We start from the raw sequence: 27,859 nt of genomic DNA on the forward strand, positions 1-27,859 counted from the left end.
TTGTCCTCTGTCTTTTCTGTTTCTAGCCCAAATCCTACTTTTCCTGACAAATTCACTACTACCACCTGCAATGAGACATGTTGCTTTTCATATCCATCTTTACCCATCCAAAAAGTCTTTTTTTTTTCACAAATCTTCATCTTTATCTTATTAAATAATAATTTCAAAGTATTGTTGCATCAAGTGTTTTATTACAATCTAGGTAGACTTAATTTTTGCCTTGCTTTAGCTAGAAAAAGAAAAAAAAATACCCAACAAACTACACCCTAAATTTTGGTAGTTCCAGGCTGCATTTTAGTCTTTTTCCTATTTCTCCATGTTTCTCTGTTGTTTAAACTCTCCTTTTAAAAATGTGTTGAATTTTTTGCAACCTTGTGGGAAGACAGGGCAAAGAAGAACATTTTTTTCTCCACAAGACAGCATTGGCTGGAATACCTCATCTTTTAGAAATTCCTTTCATCTTCCAAATAAAAACATAATTTTTACGGTAAAAAAGGATTTTTGATATTTCATTGCTTTATAGAGTTTTATAGTTGTCTGCTGGTTTTTCTCAAATTTTCAAATTTTGTGCTAGTTTTCAGCCAGGAGTAAAATTTTAAGCTAAGTTATAAACCACTGAAAGAAAACATTGGTACAGCCTTAAGTACAATAACAATGCCACTGTGTCCAGTATTTTGATATCCATGATCTTAATTTGTATATTTTGACTTCCTAGATATGTATTTGCAATAAAAAGTGCAGGATTGTTTTTTTCTAGCTGGGAAATCCTTGCTCCCTACTGGTTGGAAAGGCAGCTACCACTGGTTTTTTTATTCCAAGAAGTGTGGGGCTGCTGCTGTCCTCAGTTCCACTGGTAAAAAACTCCTGCTGATGCTCATGGCAGGGTGTAGGTAAATACTGGGAGAGATCAAAATCATCCCTGCTATTCCCAGGAGAAAAAAAATGGATCCCACTGAATACAACAGGTGCTGCTTCAAGGACAAAAGTGCCTGATACTAAAAAAAATTAAAAAAAAAAAAAATAATTCCACTTTCTCAACGTTATGAGAATGGCTTTCTGTCAGAAGCTTAACAAATTACATTAATTATCTGCTCCTTTGAAGCAGCCAGGAGTGTCAGTGGCAGTGACATCCGGAGGGTGGTGGCAGCAGCTCTGACAGCTGAAGGAGTGACCGGCGCAGGGATTGGCACCGCTCTCATTTGGATAAGAGGCACCTGCAATTCCTTGATTGTTGGTCATTGCTGTGATGGAGAGAATATTTCCTAGGTGGATGTGATCCCCCCAGGGTGGGAAGGGCACTAATTGACCTTCTCACAGCCACCTGCACTGGGACACAGAGGGAGTAAAATTCAGAAATTGTTTTACCATGGGGTGTGAACACGGTTGGGGTTGCACCTGTGTGGCTCCAAGTATTTTATATTTTTTTTTCTTTTTTGAGTATTGATTGATTACTGATATTGATCTACATTTATAAACATACATTATTTGCATATTAAAATTTTTATATGTATATTTAATGCCATGTATATGGCATTAAATTTAGGTGCAGCCTGAGCTGTATCCCCTGCCTGGCATGGAAGGGCTCAGTCTTCTCATTACCACTGGAGTTTTCAGGTGTTCAGGTTACACAGCTCACCCAATTCTGCTGTGAAAGGCGGATATAAAGTTGGCTGAGGGGACTCTAGGGTTCTCTGGCTAGTGTTTGTAGTGGAGGTTAAAGCTCCTTTTCCACCTCTCAAGTAAGTAGGTAATTTTTCTCTTTTTATTTAATCTAAGTGCTTAAACTAAGTTCTTATGCAAAAGTTTTAAACTTCCTCTAGTCCTGCTTTATAAAATTTAGTAACTTTAATTGAGTAACATTCTGTCAGCTTTTCACTCTCTATTTTATGCACCTGTAAAAAACTTTGCTCTTTTCTCTTAATCTGAAAGTGGTAACTGGCCTCTTGTGTCCTGACCCTGTGCTGCTTTCTGGCTGCTTGGGGCTGCTTTGAAAGCAGCCAGCAAAACAGGCAGGTAGACGTTTTAATGGCAACTTTTATTTTGAATTTTAGGATGGCATCTTTAAGGATGTCTTTAAACTTCTTCTAACTTTCCTTTATTTTTTATTTTTTTTTCTTTAATTAAGAAGTGAATCTCAGAGTGATCTCAAATGCAAGTCTTACTCTGAGTGGCTGTGACTCTAGAGGAAAGTCTATATTTGAATTTGATGCTCTTTCCTGATGATTTTTCAAGAGGGGTACTCTATACTGGAGTAGGATATACAGGAGGAGGGAAAAGTTCAGAGAAAGCTCTTTGGGCACTGCTGTGCTGCTCCTGCTGTGTTCCCAGTGATCTTCACCATGATTGCAGTGGCACAGTTAATGCACTATGTGGGAGTTGTGCCTGTGTAACTGTGAACAGAGTTTCTTAAGGTGACTTTCAGTGTTTTATCAAACCAAAGCACCCATGGAACAAATCATTGGATAAAAAATTGTATGCTTGAATGTTGATTTTTTTTTTCTTGTTGATGCTTTGGCTTTTCCCATCTTCCACAAACATCTTGCCTTTCTCATTTGGTAGGAGTGGCCAATAAGAGGCTACGGGTTTAGTACTCAATATATCTCTTGTTAGTTATTTTTACTTTGTTCCTTTCAGTACCACCTGGTTATATGTTTAAATAGTGGAAAACCTGATTAGGAAAAGAAATAACAGCAATGGAGTGAAGCCCAGAGACACAAACCTATGCCCATGAAACTTTTTCTCTTGTTTTAGAATATTGTTAAATTTCTTCAGCAGTTACTATAATGAGAACCTGAATTGCTCCATGTTGATCTCCTAAAGTATCAATAATACTTATAAATAAAATGTACCTGGGGGAGACTTAGTGGAGAGATGATGGCTTGTCCCAAAAGCAGCAGCTGCCAAGACACTCTTTGTGTCTTCACTGGCACAGGTGAAGGACCTGGGGGCCAGGCAGGGCTGGAGTGAAAAGAGATATCAGCTTCTCAGAGTCCCTGTGATTGGATCCTGCCCTCCAACAAGCTAAAATTCACCTGGAGTGATTTTTCCTTTAATGTCCCTCTAAAATATCATGCTGAGGGCTTGTATCTAGTGTTGTGTGGGATTTTTGGCTAAATACTTAAGTGTTTAGCTCACCTGCTTTGATGGAAGAGACACTGGAAGCAGTCGCTCCTAGGTAGTAATCCAGAGTTGCTTTATTTTCAAAGTGCTGACTTAACTTATAGGCTACTGAGCAAAATGGTTTTAGGTTGGAAAAATATTTGCAGAAATTCCCAGCTGTGCTGCTCCAAAATAGAGGATCCTGTGCTGAGATGTTTGTGGAGTTTGGTGTCACACACAGCAGGTCTGAGTGTGCAGTCAGTAAATGGTGTGAGATGTGGCAGCTTGGTGCATGGAGGGGCATTGGTGCTGCAGAAATAGCAGGTTCCTCATAGGAGATAATTCTCTCTTCAAGCTGCCAATGAGGTGCTCTGGTTGTCAATAAGGGAGAATTGCATCATATTTTTAAGTGTTCTCTTACCACAATACCTGTTGCTGGCTTGTGTTTGAGTCAGAGTTCACACATAGTTTTCTCCCTGCTCTCCAGCTTTAGATAAAGCAAGCATTGGTTTCAAGGGAATTTCTTGTGATTATTGTGTGACGCTACTTATTTCTTTTATTTCTTTTATTTCTTTTATTTTAGAGGTGATGCTCTTTGTCCCTAGCTGATGAGAGATATTCAGACCCTGTGGTGCTGTCCCATTTGTGGTTTAGGTGTGTGTGTTCATGCTGCCTTACATACCTGGAGTGCTTTAGGGAAAGGGACAATCAGGAATAATCCATTTTTGGTTTTTAGTGCATACTCAACTTATTTTAGAAAACTATTAAAAATCTTCTCTAATAGTACATTGCTTCTTAATGAATAGACCCCCTTGTTATGGGACAGCTTAGTGCTTTTAATATTTTTCTCTCTTGTTTGGCTTTATTAGGTGCTATCTCCCATGGCTATCTGTAAAGCCAATTAGTGGAGAAAATAACAGTCATATTAATCTGCCAGAGCAGTACAAGAAAAAGAGTCATAATATCACAGAGAAATTATTCTAAGTGTGAAAAATTACCCACTTCGTCTATTTCATTTTTCGCAAACTCCAAAATTAATGACTTTCTGGAAAAAAAAAGATATATTTATCTCTGTATAAAGCAGAGATTTGATGAATGCTAAAGAGAAACCAATAGAGCTTTAATAAAAATGTGTATGTCCATAATCCTATAAAATCTTATGAATCCTATTCCAGTGTGTTAAACTGCTGATTTGTATCTCTGTGTCAAATATAATTACAGGCAAACAGGAGCTGTGTTATAATATCTATTAATCAAGACTATAATTAAGATTTTAAGAAGCTGCTTGCTCGAGTTGGGAAATGCAGCAAGGAAGTGCCAGAGCTGCTGAGCCTTCCTTTGGCTCTGGCACCATTTTTGCAGCCCTGGGCATGAGATTTGGGGGCTCTGTTCCCCACAAGAGCAGGCTCTGCTGAGGTCAAGAGGGTGTTCAACCTAAATTGCATCGTATATTTGGGGATGTGAATGGGAAAAGTGGTCACTGGCTGTACAGATTCAGCTGTTCATGCCAAGAACAGAAAAAAGTATTGATTTTTTTGGGGGAGTTTCATGGCATTTAGGTGAGTCCCCTTTGGATGAGTTGTGATCTGACCATCTTGGCTCCATCTGTGTTCCCAGCATGGGCACTGAGGAGCTGTGCACCAACTGCTATAAATATTTTTTAAGCACTTATGAGCCTTCTGATCTCTGTAAGTGCCAATCAGATGAAATGGGGTTCAGAGAAAGGATGGGATTGATGAGCTTTGCTGTTGGCAAAAGCAAAGGAATTGATAAAGGTAGGCCCAGAAAGCCAAACCCAGTGGTGAATCACTTGATCATTCAATATTTCAATGTATTTGGACTTTCTGGCCCTCAAAGCAGTAACCTTAAATATGTTGGGTTTTTTTTGGTTTTTTTTTTTCTTCATTTAAAAAGGCTATTTAATGCTACTGTTTGGAAAATTTGGATCATCTCCTTTGTCTGCTTTCTCTCCATTTTCTTTTTTCCACTTGTTTGCTCTCCAGGCATATCTACCTCAGCTTCTACCAGGCCTAGTCAAAACAAGCTGAACATGGTGTGAATGTTCCCAGCCTCATTTTAACTAAATTAACTACATTTACAACCTCGGTGTCAGAGCTCTGAACAATGAAAGCTTGCCACCAAACACATGAAACAAAAATGAAATTAGCCAGCGGTAGGAAACTACAAACAGCTGAGGCATTCAATTGTTAGCCATTTGAAGGATTAACTTCTAAATCATGTAGAGCTCCCTTGGTAGTTTAACTAGTTGGGCACTCAAGGGTATATAAAAACACACTTTAAAGTAGAAATGTATTTCTTTACCTATAAAAGAGAGATTTACTGGCAAGCTGTGATATTATTAATGCTGGAATTTTCTGGCCATCGCCTGTAGTAGTTAATCACGCTTTCTTTTACTTCCTGCATACACTTTTCTGTTGGGCTCCCAATGAAAGACAGTGCAGATGAACTTGGTGTTGGGAGACAGATGACACTATTACCTAGAAATACACTTAACTAACTTAAGCTGGTAAAACCTGCCTCCTGCAAGCAGTTCCTGCACATGAATAACTTCCTTCTGTGAATAATTATTCATTAGATGTATGAAGTACTCCTCTGGTCTTAAATATTTGTATCCAGTTGTTATTATACCAATAATTATGGAGAATTCTCTGTATATTTTCACTCTATGAAAGCTAGGATAAGTCAGGAGGTTTTTGGTTTTTTTTTATAGTAAGATTTGGTAAAATATTTTCTTAGTTAATGCATTCCAAAGAGTTGTTAAGGGCTTAATCAGAAGGACAAGGAAGGGAACTCTACTAATTATGGTCATATGTTTATTTGAATTCAGTCTTTTCCCTGTCACCTGATGACACTGTCATGGACCTATGGAGCTTCATAAGGGAAACATTCTCCAACTCTTTCCTTAATGTGTCTTTCAAACAAGACCCTGAAGTCTTCAGACAAGTGTTTATTCAATCAAATTCCTTCAGATTGCACAATTAAGATTGATGAATTTTATAGCAGTTCTTTTTCTTTTTAAATGAATAGCACTAAACAGAGGTGACTTCCTCTCCTAGCACAGATTTGATAATGAAGCCACTGAATTTATTTATAATATAAATATATTATAACAACATTTTTCAGTAGAAGTGCAAAGTGAGGTGCTCATTTGGAGGGGAAAAAGAAATAACAGCAGGAACATGACCACAAAGCTGAAGTAAAGGGGGAAAATGTAGAATCACAAAGAAAAGCTAAACAAATAAAGTGCAAACAGAGAGTGACAAGCGCACTCAGCCCCTGGATTGGTTATGGATGAGTCGACAAGTATATGATGAAATTAATGACCCTCTGTCAACTTTTTAGATCTCACTTTTAAAGAGAATGGACCAAAAATCAATAGCCCCCAAACCACTAGTACTCCAGTGAACCAGTTTATCATTTATCTTACTGCTGGCACTCATATAGAAAGTGCAGCCAAGCACAGCACAGGACTTTCATTGGTAGTCATCATTACAAGCAATGTTTGAGCACTCCAGTTAAAGGTCAAAGGTGTACAGTACAGCTCCTCTGAGAAGTACCTATTTGAAATTACCAATATCTGTGTATGGCTTATCCATGCTCTACACTATTATTCCATTTTTTTTCCCCCACCCCCATGTGCATTTCCCTGCTCTGAGCTTTACCTGCTGGCTGAAGCAGAGGCAGTGGGGCTGTAGCCCAGCACAGCGGTGCCTCCACACCCAGGGTCAGGGCTGAGCTGATGTTTCCATTATTCATTCTGATTCTCAAAACATTGCATCTCGCTCACTTCTAGTGGCATCAAGCTGAAATCACTGATGTATGACCTAACACCTCAGGTGAAATTATTTTTCAAATCCCCCACCTCCCAAAAAGTTCTGGAATCATATTCAATATCTGGGTTTGAGATGTTTGCTTTAAAAAGTCCAAAGCAGGCTTAGCTGTTTAAATTCTGTGTATTGTAAATGTTTTTTCTGGTAGCTAATGATAAATTTGGTGGGATAACAAGATCAGTTAAAAAAAAAATTAAAATCTGTGGGAGTGGAGAGTGTTAAGATTATCATTTTGTCACTACTGGTAAGCCAGGTACATGCTTGCAGTGAGATCAGGGTGAGTTACACCAGTTGCTCCACATACACATTAGTTGTGGTCTTGAAATGTGCATAGTCTGAAGGGACAAATTGGGATAAAATAAGGCAATGAAAATGATCCCCTTTACATGGATTGGAAGCTGAGGCACCAAGCAGGCAAGAAGCTGTTTTAAAAACCAGCTGAGTTAGGAACTACCTGTTCCTGTGGGAAAATTAATGGAGTAGAGACATGAACCCAGATTTTCTGATCCACCTTCCAGTGGGCCAACAGGCCCAGGATCCCTCAGGTTTGTTGGGATTTAATGTTCCAACCCTGTCAGAAGGCATTTGAGCTGGCACCTGCCCTGATGCTGTGGCTAGGGATGCAGCTGGGTGTTTTGGTGATGTAGCAGCTCTGGCTGTGGGCACTGGGGGACCCTCCTGGGCTCGCCCCAGTGTGTGCTGGCCACGCTGGGACCCAGGTGAATGTGCAAGCAGGGCTTGCTCTGAGCCTCTCTGTGCCTCTTCCTTGTGCACGTGCCAAATGCAGGGTCAAAAAGTCTGCTTTCACAGAGCCAAGGCACTCTGCAAATGTTGGCACAGCTGCAGGAGGATAAAATATTTCCTGCCACAGCACTGTGGGAAGGACGGCGGCTGCCCTGCCCTGCTGCAGGCAGCGAGGTTTGTTCATGATCCTACAGCAGAGAGGTTTTCCTCAGATATCTGCAGGCAGGGGATGCTGCCCTGCTCTGCAGGAGGGGAAGCTGTGCAGCCACACTTCAGAGATGTCAGTGGCACAACAAAGTGCTGACTGTGAGAGCTGGAGCATCCCAAAACACACCCTCTGTGGAATGGGTGTAAGGTTGTGTCACATCTTCCAGTGGGGCAGATAGAGGTTTGGAAGGACTTGGGAGAAAAGTTGTGACTTAATAGGAGGTTTTGTCTCAGTAGAAAAGTGTGTTACAGACAAGAAAGGTGTAGAGCTCCCACTGAATGTGTGTGTGTCCTCTGTCCCAATGTGGTGGCTGCAGACTGGGGAATTGGTTGCTGTAAGGAATAATGTTAATATAAAAACCCAAACAAGATTGGCCAACAAAATATTCCAACATATTAAAAATGCTTAAGGAAAAGAATACTTCTAGACAAAGTAAGACATAGGTGAGATGAAATTTAAGGCCAAGAGCATCCATATGACAGCATTTAGAGAGGATCTGTTGTGTCTTCAGCATTTCCATGTGGATGCATAAGGGTTCTAGCTCCTGCTTTTGCAGGTGTGGGATGCCTTGGTGGCTTGGTGCCTCTCCACCTCTGACCAGCAGGGTCCTTTGTCCCTCAAACACCGGTGATTTCACTTTGGTGCAGAGGAAGTCCTGCTTTCTTTCTGTCCTCCTGTCATTTTGGTCTGTTGTTCAAAAATCCTTGTGCAGTTATGTGCAAATAGCAAAAACTCCCTCTAAGTCTCCCTGTCCACCTCTTCATTTGAATATAAGCACAGTCAGGCCATGTGAGCACAAATGCTGTCTTCCTAACAGGAACTGAGTGGTTTTGGTGTTCAGCTCTCTGCCTCTGCTTGCTAAAACCTCTGGCTGCTGTCCCATGTGAGGCTCAGTACAAGGACGAGCACTAAGGATATTTGTGGACAGCAGTGAAGGGAGGAGCAGGGTGTCACTGGAGGGGGTGAGACTGACAGTGTGGACCATGGCTGAATTTCATGTGAGGTGTGCATACAGCAAAGCTCAGGCTTGTTGGAACGTACCTCAGCTCTGCTGGGCATTTGCAGAGTTACAGAATCTTCCTGAGGAAATGCATTTGATGCTGGGCAGGATTTTGAGTGAAGGGACTGAAGTTGAAAGCTGAGCCACCAGCACGTGCACTGGTGTGATGGGCAACCAGAAACTTGAAGGTGGCATCTCAGAAGAGCAAAGGTATATTTTAATTTTATGTCTAGAATTAAATTAGTTTTGGTGGATAAATGTTAGAAGGTTCCACAGAGGGAAAGGAGTTTGCATGTGCAGGTCACTGGGATTTAGTTCAACTTCATCAACAGAAAAGCTGCCACAGCTGTGAAGTGGGAGCTGGATCTGCTGTGACTGTCTCAGAGCTGCAGGATCAGTAGGTAAAATTAAAACTAACATCAATACCTACAAGCAAACAAGCAATCTCTTCAATATTCACTTGACTTTTTTTTTTTCTTCAGCACATTAAACCCATATTTCATCCGTAAGAGTGAATAGGGACAATTACTGGAGTCCCACCTATCATATCCTGTTTGCTTGTACAGTAAGTGCCCGATAGCAGAACAGGGAGCTCACACTCTGTGTTCCTCTCAAACAGAAAAGGCAAGTTGCTTCAAGTAGAACAATCCTTGTACTAATTGCAGCCATTTCAGGTCTGCTGCTCCAGGCCAGTTTCCCTGAAGGAACATGCTAATATGTTAAGACTTGTAATACATTAAGACATTTAATATTTATCCTTTTCAGTTGTTCTTTTATTTTTTATTTTGTTTTACAACTAGACCACAGACTTTTCAGTGGAAGAAACTAGGAAAGGCTTGTTTACTTTGACATGAAATCATTCTGTGTTCAAGGTGACAATAGCTTAGCTCCAGGGGATGCTTGATGAGGTGTGTGGGGGAGAAAGGGATGATCTGGGATACAAGTTGGCTCCTGGTTTCCTGCAAAAGTGCTTGAACCAGTTCCTTACCACATCTCTCCTTAGAGAGGGACAGGCACCATTGCACTTGCATTTAGTGCCACATGCATCTACATTTTCAGGCTTTTGATTTTTGTTCACAGAGAAAAGGTGTGTTTTCCATCCCTGCCTCTGCGAGCAGTGCCAGCACCAAACGATTGTGTTTGTTAATTTGTGGTTTTGTGATCCATGTTTCTAATTGTAAAGCAAATGTTGAAATCTGGGTCAGGACAATGAAAGGTGATTCAACAAGCAGAGCCTGGAGCACATATATCCCTGGTGGGGTCAAACTGTCCTTTGCTCCTCTGCCCATGGGGTGTTACTCCCTGGTGTGGGTTGAGGTCTGGTGGGGTCCACAGGGACCCCTGTTGGCATCTTCCCCCTTCCATAGGAAAGGAGCTACCTGCACAGGATTTGGAATTAATTAGTGTCTGGATGCCTAAAGGGTGTGGCACGGCAAAAAAAGGGAAAAGGCTCCCCATGCATTAACTCAGAAGGGCTATGGATGCTTCTGTGCATATTAACTAGAAATATTTCTCTTTAAAATGGAGTATTGGACATGTTATGCACATTGTAACTTAAAAGCTTCAGCTGACCTGCATTTTTGAGAGTTGTATTCATTCTGGAACTGTACCACAATTCATCATATTAAACTTCATTTGTTGGAAGCCTTGCCCTGGAATATGGGCTTGGTCTCTAAGGAAGTGCTTCATTTCTGTATTCCTTACCAATAACAGCACACGGCACTGTCTTTTTATTACTCTGTGGCTAGCACCATTCATATAGTACATTTCTACATCAGGGCTGGAGAGACCCCCATCCTGCTGAAAAATTTAGATGGCTACAGCTGTAATCAGAAATACCAATAAAGTGTCCCTGGTTCTAGGTGGTGATGTGGGATGGAGGGAGAAAAAGATATAAAAATGAATCATGATGTGAGACAGCATTGCTCTGGCAACTGCTTCAAAACCTGAGTGCAGTGAGACCGTATAAAGGCTTGAGAATATTCCTATGATCCTAAAGAGACCTGCAAAGACATTGCAAACTCATCAGGCAGCCAGTGCTGCAAGGGGGAGAAATGCTGTTTTGAGTCATTCATCCCCAAACAACAGATGTGCCCTAACCTAGAAATAGGTAATATGGCTTCCAAGTGAGGTGCTTTGGATAAACCTGGTTTAAAAACAGCCAGACATTTAATGCAGGAAGCTGCTGAAGGTGTAAAGAATGGATAAGTAAGTGAGTGGGACACCATTAATCTTGGTTTGTTTCAGCACTACATGTTTAGCTGTTGAAGAAAAAAAACCCCTTGCTCCTAGCTCATAACCCGAGTGTTAAAACTGATGTCCTCCCCATTAGGGCCTGTAAGCTCATTAGCACATAGCAATTTATCCTCTTTTATTTCTTCTCAATTATCCTATCATCCATTGTATCTGGATCTGATTACCCTTTCCCAGAGTCAAACATTATCTTGTAAATCATTTGCTTTAAGTCTAAGCTTGCCATTGCATTGCCTAGGATTTGCTTAGGCAGGTAATAAATCAATTAGCATTAAACTTGTGGCATCATCAATTTTCTTTCCTTGTGACTGAAAAAAGGAGTACCTGAACTTTGCAAAGCTGTATCAAATTTCCTTATGCCATCCACACTGAGGCTTCCTCCTTCTTCCCTTCCTTTCCCCCATACCCCAAATCAATATCAATATACTTTGTACTGAAATAGAGACAAAAGAAGTGAGGGAAACTGCTGTGAACCCAGATGGAAAGTCTATGGAAAGAGCCTTGGTGACTTGAGACCTTCTGCATCAAGCCCTGGGTGAGAGCCCTGCAGCCAAGGGATTTCTGGGTTCTGCTATTTGATAAATGTCAAAACCTGAATAGTGATGATGGTCTAACATGACAAGCTTGCAACCTCAGGAATGTGGAAATTATGTGATATTCCTGCCCTTCCCACGCTGAGAAGGATGTGCAAGTGCTCTTCCAGCCCCAGGACTGCTTGTGCTGGTTATCTGCAGTGGTTCCCTTGGGTGCAGGCAGCCCTGGGCTGGCAGAGGGATGGGCTGTGCTCTTGTTCCTTCTCCTTCCCTGAGGCTGATGGAATTGGTGTGGCCAAGGTGTCTCTGCCTGAAGCGGTGCTTTGGCACGAGTGCCTTTCAGAGCTGGTGTGGACATCAGGAGCACAACTGGCTTTCATTTGCTCCTACCTGTTCCTCCTCTGGACTTGCTCCCATGGCTTTTTGGCAGATCCCCAGCATCTGATCTGACAGTTACAGCAACATTTATTAGCTGTAGTCTGGGAAAATGATGCAAAGGGAAGCGTTTCTCGCACCCTTTGTGTATAACCTACCAGGCGACTGCTGAATCAGCTCTCTTGTGCTTGGATTTGGATGTGGGCAGCCCCTACAGTGCTGTGCCCCTTTTTATCACACCAGCCCTTCATAATGGGAGAGGAAAAAATGTTAGCAATGTGGATTTGCCATGCTCCAACCACAAACTGTGTGTGAGACCTGTGCAGTGGAATACTTGAGATTAACTTTGTCCAGTTTTCTTGTTTATTATGAGACATATATTTGGACCAAAAGAATTGACTTAAAACACATACCAAAAAAAAGCAGACTTTTTTAGACATTGATTTGCATACCTGGGCTTTGAGTGCTAACTCAAATGATTATTGATGTGCTTTGTTTTGGTTCCTTCACAATAATTTCTGTGATTTCTTGTCAAAAAAACGTAGTAGGAAATCAGATGTGTGTTGGGGATAGCAGTAACTAATTCTGAAGTGAGCTCATTAGAGCCTGGCTGTCAGTATTGAGGATCAGTGGATTGGTGGATGTTAGAGACTTTTCTATGAGTTCCGGTTGTTGGAGTTGACCTCAGTAGCCAAGCCACAGGTGGAGGTTTCCAGAGGAGATTCCTGAGGAGTTTGTGCTCTGCCCCTCCCTGTTTCCCTCCCCACATTCCCTTTTGCCAACACCTGGAGAAGTTGCCTGCATCCTCCTCCTTTCTGTTGCATGCCTGATGTTGCTTTCTCCAAATAATGGCAACTTTTGTTTGCTTTTAACCATGTATAAATGGACCAGTGCAATTCCTGCAACTTCTTCAAATGTTTTATGCTTGGGATCTTTTCCTAATCCACTGGTTACACATTTTTTTTCTGATTCTGAAAGCAAACAGGATCTTTGATCATCTGGCCTGTCACAAACAGAGGTGTTGTAGCATCTGAGCTACATAATGGAATTGTGTGGTGCATTCCTGAAAAATAATTGTGGGAGACTTGTCCAAGATGAGTGATAAGGTATTTTATAGATATTTTCTAGCTAGGGAAGTTGAGACAGTTGGCAGTGAAATTACAAGGTCATGCAGAAACTCTTTGGTTGAGATAAGAAGAAAGCAGCCCAGTTCTTGGACCTGTGGTGTAACAGCCAGGACTACTTATTTACATCTCATGCTCTTTATTTATATGCTCCCTACATAAAGTATCCAAGAATAAAAGGGACAGAAGTTCTCATCCTGAAAGTTAGAATCTGAAATGTGAACTTTTTGAGAGTTTTTGTTAAAATCCCTGGGGAATGCCAGATATCCCATTTCCTGGGACTCTTAAAGGTCATTTGTTGAACAGTTTCTTCTAAGCATATATGACAAATTATTCCCTTGGCACAATAAACAGGACTCCAGCCCTTTAATTATAATATAGCACTCAATATCTTTAGACATTTCAACGTTTCCTGTGTATCCTACACATTTCATTACAAGGAAAGGGTGAACAGAATTAAAAGGGTGACATTACCCAAAGATTGATAGTTTACCTGTCCAAAAGGGAAGGTTGTAGTACAAGAGAGCACAAAAGAAAGAAGGATCCAAACCAAGTTTTGATTGCAGAGGAGACTCGGATAAGAGAGTTTTTATTATCCACAGCTTTTAGCCTTATTTACCATCGGGCTATCTTGCCACAAGCATGCTTTTTAGTTCTGACAGCTCTGAATTATGACCATTGTGGGATCCTATCTCATTAACTGAAATGGGAGAATAAAACATCAAACAATCATAAAAATAATTTGGCACTGTGAAACCACTTAGGAGCAGCTGTCAAACAGGTTGGAAGATAAAGTTCTAAATAAAAAGAATAGAAAGCGCTGCAATGTCCTGCCATATGCTTCCTCTGCATTATAGACTCCTTAATAATATGAAGTGCCTGTGTTTATGCAGAATAGGCCAGACACTCCATATATGATATTGATTATGCCTTAACCCCAATTTAGTAAAGACATACTCCTCCTTTTCCTAATCAGATATTGCAGAGGCAGTTTTCTGAAAACGTCCCTAATGCCAAGACATATTTTATCTCCGAAGGCTGTGGCAGGAGATAGGGCTTTGTCTTGCCTGTTGTCATGGCTTGGAGCCCAGTTTTAGGACAGCAAGGCCCCTGTGGGGCTCTTCTCCAGCAGTTTTCATCCACCAATTCAAAAACATACATCTTTATCAAGCTGTTGTTGTCAGACAACATTAGATAATTAATAGGCCATTTGTCAGCCTGCACAAAACATGTTAAAATCCCAAACGCAATCAGGATAAATATAGTTGCCCGCTCTCTGAAGGCTTTTTGTTCTGACATGCAGGCATTGCAGGCAGATATTTACTACTAAACAAGACTCATTATTAATCACATCTAATGTTAATTAATTAACTGCCTCTGTGCATTGAGGGGGCTCTGTGACTTTCAGTTGTTTTAAGGAGCTAATTGGTAACTTAGCAGTTTGCATGGGAGCTGTTTCTTGTTCTGTTCACATCAACTTTTTCAGCTTAATAGAACAGCAGCGTTCATTAAAAAAAACAAGAATAAAAAGGGGTATTTTTAGCAGCATAAATTAATATTGTGATAACCCCACATCTGAGCTTTGTAGGGAAGGTGCAGTGGTTTTTTTAGACACCAGCTACCTTTGGTGTTGCTGAGTTTGGGCAGGTGTTCAGGTACAAGGCTCTCTGGGGGCTGGAGGCCAATCAGCTGGGCTATGGATGATATTGTACCACACTTCCATGACCCAAGGAGAGCTGCTGGCAGATGCTGTCCACCTGGAGACACCACAGCAGCTTTTTGGGCTACCTCACTCAGACAGAGCTGCTGAGGAGCAGTAATTAGATGTATGAAAACTCTAATGCCTTTACAGTTTGGTCCTAATTCTCCTTAACCCTACACCTGGCTCATCACTGAGCAGTGGAGAATGAGTGTCATTCCTACTGGTGAGGTGCCCCCAAGGCTGGTGCATCCTCTTATGTTTGCCTGGGGAAAGGAGCTGTTGAGAAGCAGAACTTTTCCACTTAAAGATCTTATTCTAAATGCTGTTTATTCCTCAGGAAAAGGGAGAAGAGAAGCAGGATTCTCCACAGAGGTCAGATCAGCAATTCAAGGTGACACAGCACTCGAGCAGTGGCTTGGGCTGCAGAATTCCTGGTGAACCAAACCAGAAGGCCATGGCCTTGCAGGGTGCAGGGTTTGGCCCAAGATGATCACCAAGGTGTATGTGCCACTTGATAGCACTGAAAACAAATGACTTTTTTTTTTTTTTCCCTGTGTGTTTTCTCAGCATGTACATTCCATTCTGCATCCCAAGTGTGCCTTCAGTGTTGTGGTGGCTGGTGGTGACTCAGCCTCGTGTAAGAAGAAATAAATTGTGTAACTATAAAGCCATTGTGTAGAAAAACAAGGAGTGTGGGAGAACATTGCTTTAATTATCTGTTCCTAGAAATTCTGCTCCTGCAAAACTTCCATGGAAGTCATCAGGAGGCTGGCATTTAAAGTGCTCATCACATTAATCCCAAACATAACTTGTGAAAACTGCCTTTGCTTCACATTCCCATTATATAACTTGGGGGCATAAGTGTCTGGGCTACAAAAACTATAAATCTTTTAAAATAGTTGCTGATTTCATCACCCACTAAATAAAGATGACATTTTTGTGAAATATTTTGTATTCAGACTGTCTGTCCAGCCATGCTTTGCACTCCCTCTTCTTTGCTGTGTCAATATTTGCATTACCAGCCCTGTTTTGGAGGGTTTCTAACTTGATTTTACGTTTATTTTGGTGAAGAATGTGGAACACAGCTTCTTGCTCTGAGAGAGAATTTGTTTTAAGAGAGGAGGATGATGATGGATTTTGACTTGGAGAGGTCTCCTTGAGGGAAATGGGTTGGGAGGGGTTGGTGCAGCCTGGCTGGGAGTGCTGTCCCCCCAGCCCAGTGGCACTGAGATAAACGTGGTCCATGCCATAGCATCACCTCCCTGCCAAGACTAGAGGCTGGGCCATAGGTCAGGGGGAATGGCTCATGCAGGGGAACTGGGTTTTTCTTAGCACATTTGAGGTTGACAACAGCATTGTGCCTCAGTTACATGAAATTCCAGTTAAAACCTCCCAAAATAATTAGGGAAACGGACTTTTTGGGGCCCTGGATGTAAATATAGTCTTTAAGTTCTTTTAGAGTGTGCTTATGATGTATTTTAGCTGTTTATTTGCATACACATTAAAAAAATCTTATGTGTACCTTTGCTAACAAATATATTCCTGTACATTTATATGTTTACAACCACATAGATATATACTTTAAATTTCATTCCATCTATAATGTGTGCCAAGCACTTCCTTTCACAGACATGCTTAAACAGCTCTCACACATGGGAACTGCAGAGTTTGGACTGTTTTATTCTTGCTGAAGTGCTGACACCAAGTTGTATGAGAGGGGGACTTAACCTGGAGTGAAAAATGTCCTTTAGCTAACAAAGCCTGGTGCTGGGATTAAATTTAAATCAGTGTTAGCATTACTGAGGAAGCCTCATTGGTTGAGGCTGTGTTGAGTGAAGCTGCAATGTATTCTCTCATCATAAGCCCAACAATCTGCTTCAGTAAAACACATGTCACAGGCACTTATCCTGAGAGCAGGAGGCTGTTACTGCTGGGAAAGTTTGGTTTTTGGCATTGTGGCTGCAAGTACAGGGTCTTTGTGTGCCTCACCCCCTGTTCCTCCTGGGTGCATAGTCCAGGCTTGAACTTCAGGGAGATGCTCAGGTTGTCCATGTCACCTACTGGGGCTGTGGTTTGGTTCATGAGAAAACAAAGTCCCCTCTCTCAGCAGCCTGCACATCACATCATGCATTGCCTGCTGCCATGGGCTTGCTCTGGGCTTCCTGGGCTAGCTCATTCATCCTGCCTGCAGTCCCTGTAGCTCCAGCACTGCCTGAGACTTGTGCCCACAGCATGCCTGGCCAGCAATGGAAACCATAGCTGCATCCTTGTCTTGGTGCTCAAAAAATCTAAAATATTATCTATTTCCAAGAGGGGCTTCAGAAGATGCAGGATTAAGTGGTTAAGTGGCCTTAGGCTTGTGTGTCAAGCAAGGTGATTGCTTGAGGAATAATATTTATATTGACTTTGTGCTGGCAAATATACAATTGAGACAAACCAGAAACTTTTGCTTTCAAGCTGTAACACTGTTTCGGGGAGGGAGGGAAATTTCATTCCCCAGCTAGAGGAAGAAGCTTCCCTCACCCAAACACTGAGCTGTGAAATGCTATTTCAGGCAGAGAAACCCCCTTAAAAACCATGGAAATATTTTCCAATAGTAACATTCAACTGTCTCTCTTCTGTAACACCAGAGCAGCAGAATTCCACAGGAGAGGATGAAAAGTATGGCAGTATCCATGGAGAATGCTTTTCCCCACTTGTTCTGGACTGAAGGCCTGCAAATCCTCTCAGTCTGTGTCACAACTATGCCATTGAAACCACAAAAAATGTCCTTAGCCCAAAAGGCAGTTTTATTGAATTATGAAATGACTGCCAAGCAGTATCTAAGGCTGACCAACAAGGTTATGTCCTAGGCTTCCTCATGGACTTTTAAACAAGTTTGGCTAGGGTTGGATAAGAAGAAATTTAAGACTCCTTCCATTCTAAAAATGCAAAGCCATTTCAAAGCAAGAAATAATTCTAAAGAGAATTTGTATATGCTTGATTGATTATCTTATTTTAATCCATATTAAAGCTTTAAGTCTTTAGGTGTGGCTCTTTAGTTCTAACATCTCATAAATTATGGCTATAATGAAGCAGTCATTTATCCAGGGCTGATGATAAATGGCTTGCCCTAGGAGGAACTAAAGAATAGGCAAGTAGATCATTTTCATATTTGGTGAAAACAATATTAAGTACCCAGACCTCAGTGATTGCCCTAATAAATGAATAATCTGAGGTGAGGGGCTTGGCAGTCAGTGTAAAAAATAACCTGAGCTTTGGCTGTCATTTGTCAGGCTTTGCTATGACAGCATGCATTATGGGTAAATGAGCAATCAGCAGGAACTATGTTATGGCTGGGATGTTTTGGAGAAATTTATCATATGCATTGCTTGGTACCTTTAAGACCTTAAGGTTTAATGGCTATAGTGCATGACTGCAAGCGAGCACAGTTCTTATTTACCATCCTATGCTTCGTTTGCACTGGATCCCCTTTTCTCCATGTATTAGGGGAATACATACTCTGTTAGTTTTGTTTCCCAGGCTCTCACTCAGGATATTCCATCCTGCTCCATGTTACTTCTAAGGCACGATGATATTTAGGGGATTTTGAGGATACTCCGCTCTCCATAGTGGAGATGTCAATTTATATTTAATGAGCTAAGTCAGTAACACATGGATCGGATGTGTAGGAACAAAACCCAGGGGAAATGCAAGGAAACACAATAAAGCACTCCTCCAAACACCTGAACTGCAGTGGGAAATTAGGTGCTGTTACCTCTTAATTAGCCATGAAAAATTCAGGTACAGAGTGGGGTCCACAGCGAAGGGTGTTAGCAGGTGTCTTGGCACAATATAAACCTATTTTTCCAGACTGCTCCCCATGGGAATGCAGCACCAGTGGTGTGCTCCATGATGGAGTGCCTGATGGCAAATGGACTTGGGGTAATATTCATAAAATGTGCCCCAATTGTTCCTTTCTGCTGCTGAGATTCAGCACTTTTATCTGGCAACTCTTCCCCAGATCGCTTCAGCTGCAACTTATTGGAAGGGGAGACACAAAAGCAGTGAAACTCTTATTTTGTATCTCTTGTGTAACTATTTAATGGAACTATAAGAAGCTGTGTGATGATGGAGCAGATCTGGGGGGCCCAGGTGTGCTGAGGCACTGGGAGAAGGCTGCACAAGTGGAAGGGGAGTCCCACGCAGTGGCCACTTCTGGAGATGCTGACCTAAAAGATATCATCAGGTGGGCACAGATACTGAAATCCAGGGCCTGGATTTCTATGAGACTCCTTGGTTGTGACCAAAATGGAGAGGAATTTTTTTCTGCCTAAACAAACACAGATTAGCAGGAAAGGTATTTGGGTGAAGGAATGAGCAATGAAATCTGCTCTTTTGAGAGGCTGAGGCTTGTGAAACAAAGCTTGTCCTGGCATCACATCTGCCTCTTCATGGGATGTTATCTCACATTGCTTTTCTCTTAGTTTTCTTCAGGTTTTTGAAGGAAGAAACGATACAGAGACATGACAATTTTTTTTAATATCTGGAAAGGAAAACTAAACAAGCCAAGCTGTGATGTTTCCCACTAGCAGAAAATATTTTCAGGATGAAGCTTTTAGGGGGAGTTCTTAACTACAGCTTTGTTTTCTGCTCCTAAGGCCTCATCCTGTCAGGTGTTGAGGACATTACAAGCAACAAAAGTGTCTTTGCTTACTTTGAGCACACTCTTTGAGAAATGAGAGCTCAAATGAACATCTTTCAGTGGTGCAGTGGTAGGGGCAGAGTTTTGCAGCATAGCCCAGGACAGAATCCACATTCTCCTCTTTACCCTACTTAAAGTTTGCCCTTCTGCTGCTGTGCCATCTTCCCAGCAAAAAAATGTTGTTTTTTACAGTTTTTGTAATTTTTTTTTACTATCATAAAAGAAAGGAATGTTAGAAAATGCTCTGATCTAGCTTTTCTTAAAATTTAAATGCTAGTCTGCCACAGCTTTCAATATCTCTTTACCTGCTGCCACTTATACCTTTCACTTCTCATTAAGGAAAAGAACCCAGAAGATTAAAGCACTCCCAATTTAGCTTTCTAAATGGGAAGTGAAAGTTGAAAGCAGACCAGCTGAGAATAAGCGCCACTGAGATCTGCAGCTGGGCTGATGCTATTAGAAAAAAGAGGCCACTTCTTGCTTCTGATCTGTCATTTGAGGAAGCTTGTTTATGTATGGGTCTGACACCAGATGAATATGTAGTGCCCTTTCTCATTGAGATGAAAGTTCTACTTTAGACCGATCAGATATCACATCACTAAATACTAAGAGTTTTATAAAGAGTAAGGCAGCAATCCTGTCTAAGAACAAGTTCATCTTTGTGGAGTCCTGCACGGGATTGGAGCCTGAGACTGGAGCAAGAGGCTCTTGACTGAATTCTGGGACACTGAACTTGTCTAATTTGTAGGCTCAGAGGGTGGGGAGAAAGGAGGGCAGAGAAAGGTGGAAGGTTCCTTGTGTTCCCTAAACTAATTTTTAATATCTGGCTGTTGTGCTCATTGCAGATGTTTCCCTGCACCTCTGTAGCCATTCAAAGTTGACAAAGCAAATGGGAGCTCTCCAAGGGCTGTGGGTCAGATCCTTAGGGAACATGGCTTGGAAGCAGCAGTAAGCAGGAAGGAACTCTGTGCTGCCCATGAGGCACAGCAGAGGGTACCAGGAGCTCAGCTGCTCCAACACATCTCTTCATAGTGCAAACAGATGGAGAAATACCAGTTTATTTAATTTCTGTCTACAGGCTAATACTTGGAGAAAATACAATAGAGTTCAGTGTTTCTCATGAGACTCTCAGCTGCATCTGTGTGTACAGTTTTTGTGTTGGTGTCTTACTGCCCATAAAACAGAGACAACTTTATTATAGACACAACTCACTAAGCCACTGCCAGTAGGAAGAGGTTGTAACTGAGGATGTTATTGAGAAGATTAGAAATATCTATTAATATATTAATAGAAATATATTTGGCTTTTGTGATTTAAGCTTTGTGTCTGGACATCTGACTCGCCTTGCTGAATTTGAGATGGTGTCAGCAAACAAAAGGCTTCACTTTTTCTTGAATTTTAGTAGTAAAGTTTCAAATTGAAAATGCAGGAGCAGAGTTTACTGCCTGGTGTTCTCCACAGGGGATGTGGATGCTAAGTCTTTAGTTTGAACAAGGTTGTGAGTTAAGTGATCTCTGTTTATCCTACGATATGTTACAAGTATCAGTTTGCTTTAAATATATTGGTTTTAAATAACTCCTGGCAAAGAAAAGGAAGGCCTGAATATACCATGTATCTTTTATTGCTTAATCATTTATAGTAACTGTAAATAATAATAAAGTAGACTGGCTACAGAACCTGTCCCAGTAAAATCTGGGAGCAGTGGTATGGCTGAATTTCTCTCTTTGAAGGAACTCTATCTTTGACAGTTCTCCTAAGGTAGGTTATTTTGGAGAAAACATATGTTTCCATTTTCTCTCCCTCGGCTTCCCTTTTAGTCCCCAGGCTCCACTAGGGTCACAGCAACATTAAGGCTTTTGTCACTGTGATTAATAGCTCTTTAGATCATCTTTAATTCACTCACTAATGACTGAGGGTCTTTCTGCTCTCCAAGTAATCGCGTGATGTATGAGCCGATAGTACACCTTGTGGCAGAGGTGAAAATCATTCAGGCAATGCAAATATTGTCATGGGGACAAATGTTTTCCCTGTTAATAAAAATTAATGAATTCTACCCAGGAGCTAGTTAAAGAAGCTCTGGTGAGAGAGATCCAAACACAAATAAGTTCTTGCTGCTTGAAACCATTAATTCAGTCTTTCTAGATATGTGAGGATAATTATTATTAGTATTTCTGCATCTACATAATAGATGAGAGAGTGGCAGGTTGATTTAATTACACAAATGCATTGCATTGCAGGTAGATCTGTCTTTCAGCCATGTCCACATGCTGGTCTTCACTTGAGAGGTGTTATTTTGGTGCTTTGCCTTGGTTATATCATAGATTTCAATACTTTGGAGTAATTTTATTTAAAGTAAGCTCCAGTTCCAGGCTGTGTGCTTCCCCCCAACCAAGAACCACCTTGGTCAGGATGTCGTACCTGTAAAATGATGCAAAGATGTTTATGTTTTTTATAAGTCCCTGTTACACATCATAAAAGGTTGATGAAACAGGCTGTAAATTAATCATCTGGAAGAGGGTGAAATGCTTCCAGTGTCTTGTTATATTTATTGCACATGTATGTGTGAAAATAAAAATGCTGTGTTCCTCAGCCAGGTCACCTTCTGGGGTGGGTATTCCCATCCCTCAGTCAGGGCCCAGGCTTTGTTCTGCTGAGCTGTTGGAAAGGTGTTTCTTATTTATTGGTGTAGCACACGCCATGGTTAATGCTGTTGTCTTTTTGTTTCATTTTGGTAGTCACCAATTCTTTCTTCTGATGACAAAAAGCTATTGTCTCAGTGGAATAAATATTTCTGAATTGCTTCCCAGTCCCAACCTTATCATTTATATCTTAGAACAAGAAAACAGTAAACTTTTAAAAGACATAATTTTACCTCTTCACAGTGCTTATCTACAAAGGAACATATTACTGAGGGGGGGAAAGAGCTCTAGTTGTTACTATTATTTCTGGTAGACACCCAAGGAGAGTAGCTAATTTGTTCTTCATTAATGCCAAGGACAAATAAAAAAGCAAGGACTGAATTATGCATTTATTTCCATTGTGCCTGTAACACGGGCTTCCACTCCCCATCACCCTGCAAAAGAATTCCCAAACCTTTGCTGTGCATTTCATGTGATACCATAGGGTGCAATAATGTGGTTTTAAAAGAAGATGAATTTAGTGGTGAATCTTAATTGAAGGCAGAAAATTACATGTAGCCCCCCTGCTGAAGGAAGGATGGACAGTTGGCTGGAATCAGATGGGTTTTTTTTGATATAGCTCAACAACAACCTTTTAGTGTTAGTTCACAGAGGCCTCAGCAAAAACCTTACAGTCAAATCTATTTGGAATTTGAACACTTTTTTTTTAGACCTGGGCAGGGCAACACTTCTTTGAATTACACCAGTTTTTTCTCTTTTGTCATGAGCTGAGGCAGTCTTAGACTTGTGGGTAGCTGGAGATGAAATTCCCAGCCTGTACAGCCCTGTGCAAAATGAGAGGTGTCTGGAAGTGACCTTTCAATTATCAGCACATGAGTGGATGTACCCAGGTTCCCCTTTTGACAACCAAATGCCACAGGGCCAGGCTCAGCCCCTTGGGGTTTAAGGGCATTTTCAAGGGATTCACTGAGGTTTGGACGTGTCCCTTACAAAGGTTTTGCACTTGCATAAAACCCAAAGCACTTGGATTTTAAATTAATAGATTTTTATGTGAAAACTTCTTTTTTTATTTATGGTAGAACATATAAATATCGAATGAAAAGGATTTTTAATTTTTCTGTCAGAAGAAGTGTTTGACCCTTGTCTCAAAATGCTGTGATAAATTATATTGTCTTACATATAATATTAATAAAATATTAAAACAGCTGCTATGCTGCATCTGCTAAAATGTATAAAGCAGGATTCAAAAATGCATAACCATGCTAGAGACAGAATCAATTTTCTTCCAGCAGAATAACTCTGTGGAAAATTAAGGAGGATTCTCCAGCATGTTTCTGGAGATGTAGCCATGAATTATTTGGTGAAATCAAAATCTGGATTTCCCAGCTCGCGTCCAGCTTTAGGAAACCAGACTATATTGATTAAAGTTTGTTTAATAAAAGATTTGGAAAGGGTTTTGTGCTGCTCTCCAGTGATAAATTGCCGCAATCTTTTCTTTTATTATCACCCTGCTAGTCCTCTGCTTCTCAACCCTGAATTAGGCACCTAAATAAGATCCAGATTTGCCAAAGTGCTCAGGAGTTTCCATTGGGAGATGTTTTTTTCCCTGAACTTCCAGAAGAATTAGGTAATGGAGACGGCTCGTTCAGTGTCACAGAGGGAACCAGTCTGTTTGGCAGCCTTGACCTAAAAGGTTTCAGTTTTCTGGGTGTTGTTGCTCCTGCAGTTTCAGGCATGTGTAGAGAAGAGTGTGGCTGTCTCTACATCACCCTCTGCTCCTGGTCATGGCTGGGGTGAGAGGAGACAGCAATCCTCCAGAAAGCCTCTCTTAAAATACCTGAACTCCTCCTACACCTCGGGTGGCTGAATATCAACCACTTTCCTTGACACTGAATTTCAAGCAGGTAGAAGAGCTGGAATAAAGTTATCAATGTTTTACTGGAGCATAATCTGCCTTCAGGAAAAAAATTATATTGTTTCAGTGGGAAGTTCTGACTCTGTCAAGGGTTGGATATGAATACATTATATATGCACACAGCAATTATTATGGGAAGGGCATTACATTAGAACAGCATTTTGTCCAGTCATGCAGCATTAGCTCCTTGTGATGAACCAAGTCACCCAAAAGAGCCTCAGAGTGCACCTAGCAGGTTTGAATTTTTGAATTTCTTGCTGATTTTTATATTCTTTGGCTTAGTTTCTCATATTTAGTTTCTTCTAGTCCAACTCTCTTCTGTGCAGGGGAATAAAAGTTTCCAGAGTGCAGAAGAAACAGGGATGAAACCAGGCTCAGTGCAAAGTGACTTCATTTGCTTCCTAATTGGTTTGAGGTGGAAAAAGCCAAGGAGGGAAACCAGTAGGTCTTTCCCAATCCTCTGTCTCTGTTTTTCCATCAAGCTTTGATGAGCTGAAGCCCAAAAGTCATCCATGCCTGGGATTCTGTGGGTTAAAAGCCACCAAAAATGGAGCTGCTTTCTCCACATCCAAATCAATAGGTGGCAAATGGGCATAAGAGAAGGAGGCCTGAGAATATCATGAAACCAATTTAAGAAAGAAATTTAATCAGTTGCAGTAGAATCCGAGCCCTGCGCGTTGTATAGGATGTGAAGGATTTATATTGGATGATTGTCTAATTTTCTGTGTAAGTGGAACTTCTCTGGCCTTATTTTGAACCTGGAGTAATAAAGAAGGAAGTGAAAGCAAAGGTAAACTTAAAGTATTGTTTTACTCTAAATGCTTTCAGTAAAGGGCCTTGTTATCTAATGATTGGTACTGGATGGTTGGTATAAATCGTGCCGTTTGTTCCCTGCACTCGTGGCAAAGGAAAGCAGAGGCAAAAGGAAATCAATTGGAACTAGCAGGTAACAAATGACCAGTCTTAGGCAAGCATATCAGATGGGGAAAATAGAGTTGTGGGCATACATTACTGGGAAATGCAGCGGTGACTTTCTCTGCTATTTAAGAAATGCAACAAATAATGAATATTTTTGATGGAGGGAGCAGCTTGGATAATTAAGAACGTGCAGGTGTTTGAATGTTGAGTCATATTTTCAATGTTTTCTTAGATGGAATCTTGCCCTTAATACTGAATTGCCAAAAGGGGAACCAGAAAGCGTGGTGGCAGCTTTTGTGGAGAGAGGCAAGCCCATTTCATGCCAGCAGCCCCAGAAGAGTGCTGATGGAGCCAGCCTGGCAGTGCACTGTCCAGAGGCATTTCTGGAGTTGCCTGGGACTTTGGGAAATATTTTGGCACTACAGAGCAGCTACAACATTTTCAGATCTGAGTTCAGATGAGTCTAAGTTCCAGCAGCTTTCTGTTTGAGGATTTCTCTCTTTCCTGATATATCTTTATTGTTCAAAAAGATTCATTTTTCTGGAGCATGAAAAATCCCATAAGGCTTATGAAGGAGGTCTGCTACAGTGTGAGGGTTTTTCTGGAGATACAAGCAGGGAAAGGACCAACTGGGGAATAATTCTTTCTGCTAGGACCTGGTGGGATCCCTGGTTGTGGAACCAGGGCTGGATCAAACAGAGTGTGGGTAATAGTGAGGTTTTTTCCCCCTTACCTGCCATGTAACCAAACGACTAATTTTACACCTCTGGTGCAAGCAAGATTTTGGAAACCTGGAGCTGGGTGTAGGAAAAAAGTGTCCTATGTGTGACCAAGCACTGGGACACACAGAGATGGGAATCCTCATCCTTCATGGCTTTAAAGACCATCCAGACCAAGCTGTGGGGGACTCTGTGTTTGCCCTGTGTGGAGGGTGATGTTCAAAGTCCCTTCTAGATGGCCTGGTCCAGGATTTGGCCTCCTACTGTGCCCACTGTGCTTATTTGAGAGCCTGGTCTGAGCTATTGGTTCTTTACACGAGGCTCTGTGTAATGGTAATAGGGACAGCTTTCTTTTAAAAAGTTTTCTCAAAACATCTTAACAATATTCTCTGTATGTTGCCAGAGTGTATTAGTTCTGCAAGCAAATCCAAAAGTGCTACAGGGGGGATACCCTAACACCTTGAAAAGTATCAGTAAAAATTGCTGAAAGCATTAAAAATAAATGAATCACAGGGTGAGAACTAGCATGACAGGTAAATAGGCAGGACATAAAATGCCTCTGGAATCTGTGGGATATTTGCAGGTACAAGGGGGCTTCTAAGTCAAGGTTCATTTACAATGTCTGGTTCCTCTCTCCAGGAAGGATTTCTAATAGATTCAAGGAGACTCCAAGCTTTTAGTAGGTCTTGGGAGAAGAAAGGCAGCTCTGTAAGGAAAGAGGTTTGGTTTGTTTATGGAGAAAACTCCCCAGTCACGTTCCATATTGTGTCCTGCTTGGGAGAACAACCGAAGGCTTTCACCCCTTGCAGGAGAAGGGGTTTCTGTGCAGTGGCCACAGCTATTGTACAGAAACACCATCTCCAGGGCATGGGAGCCTACCTGGAGATGGGCTGCAGCCTCCTAGAAAGCTCCATCAGGAAAACATTTGTGTTTTACAATTAGATGTTGGTTGGGTTTTTATATTTTTTTTACTGCCCAGGATCTGTTCCAGCCTGTGGCTGCAGCACTGTCTGAATGGTGGAGCCTTGCCAAAAGTGAGCAGTGTCAAATTCTCTGTTTTACCATAACAAGTGCAGAGGTGAATGAGCACTGTCAAGAAAGCACCATGAATACTCTTTTCCGTTATTAACTGAATTTATTATTTTGCCGGTAAGAGTTACCAGCAGAAGGTGAACATTAATTTCACATCTGCATGAGCCTGGGCTGGAAATGTTTGGGGGCTCATTGTGTTGGGGGGGTGGAAGCAAGCTCTGACTGCTCGTTGCTAAACAAAACAGCTAAAATCACAAATATTTCCAGCCAGTCGTGACTTTAAAAATATCCAGAAGCGCATTTGGATTTGGGAGCATGTAAAAGAATATCGTAATCTGCTCAGGCTATTACATGAAACAGAAACAGGTTGGATAAATCATTACCTGTTTTTATTCACCCAGTTTGTGCAAGTCTAACACCACGGGCTTGTGAGCTTTGCTGGTGTAAAACAACGTGCTTGGCCTGCTCTGGGTTGCACAGCAGCCCCAGGAATAGCTGGGACGTTGGGTAAATGAATGTGGTTTTATTTGTACTTCAGCAGCTCTGAGAATCCTCTTTGTTCACAATACCAAAGAAATTGTAGTAGGTGATTCAGTGCTTGGATTTTTCAGCCAGATCCAAAGCTTTAAGGAAATCACTAGCGTGGCATGCTCTGTGTGCAAAGGAATGTTTCACTCATTTTCTCATCAAGAGGAAAACTCATTGTTCATCCCTGGAGGATTCAGTGGAGATAGACCCTTCTAGAACAGTGCAAGGAGATAAAACTCATCCAGTTAATCTATTCAAACCTCCAAACTTTCAGGATTGAAGGCGTTTAAGGAATTCTTCAACAGCTTGGAATTAAAGTCAGTGAAGCTAGCTCTGACACAGCTCTAGGACAGATTCTGCACGAGTCCTCCACCCTCCTGAAACTGTACTGCTGTGACTCCACCGCTGGCATGGGGACAGCAGTGGTGTGACTCAGAAATGCCAATGCAAATTGGTCTAATTGCTGATGAAAGGCAAAGGGAATAGACAAACTTGTTTCATTAAAAAAAATAATAAAAATCTATTTTTAGGTTAT

The 27,859-nt window shown here is 41.4% G+C and overlaps 1 protein-coding gene and 1 long non-coding RNA gene across 5 annotated transcripts in view; both read left to right on the forward strand.

The window, feature by feature from the left end:
• Window positions 1–27,859, forward strand: part of MECOM (MDS1 and EVI1 complex locus) — a 330,408-nt gene that overhangs the window by 98,805 nt on the left and 203,744 nt on the right. The window lies entirely within an intron of this gene.
• Window positions 1,691–15,834, forward strand: LOC147651362 (uncharacterized). Its single transcript, XR_015274295.1, has 2 exons — window positions 1,691–1,739; window positions 15,227–15,834. It is a non-coding gene; the product is annotated as an uncharacterized LOC147651362 (long non-coding RNA).

The sequence above is a fragment of the Cyanistes caeruleus genome, chromosome 10 (assembly GCF_971803275.1).
Source record: "Cyanistes caeruleus chromosome 10, bCyaCae1.hap1.1, whole genome shotgun sequence".
Lineage (NCBI taxonomy): Eukaryota > Metazoa > Chordata > Aves > Passeriformes > Paridae > Cyanistes > Cyanistes caeruleus.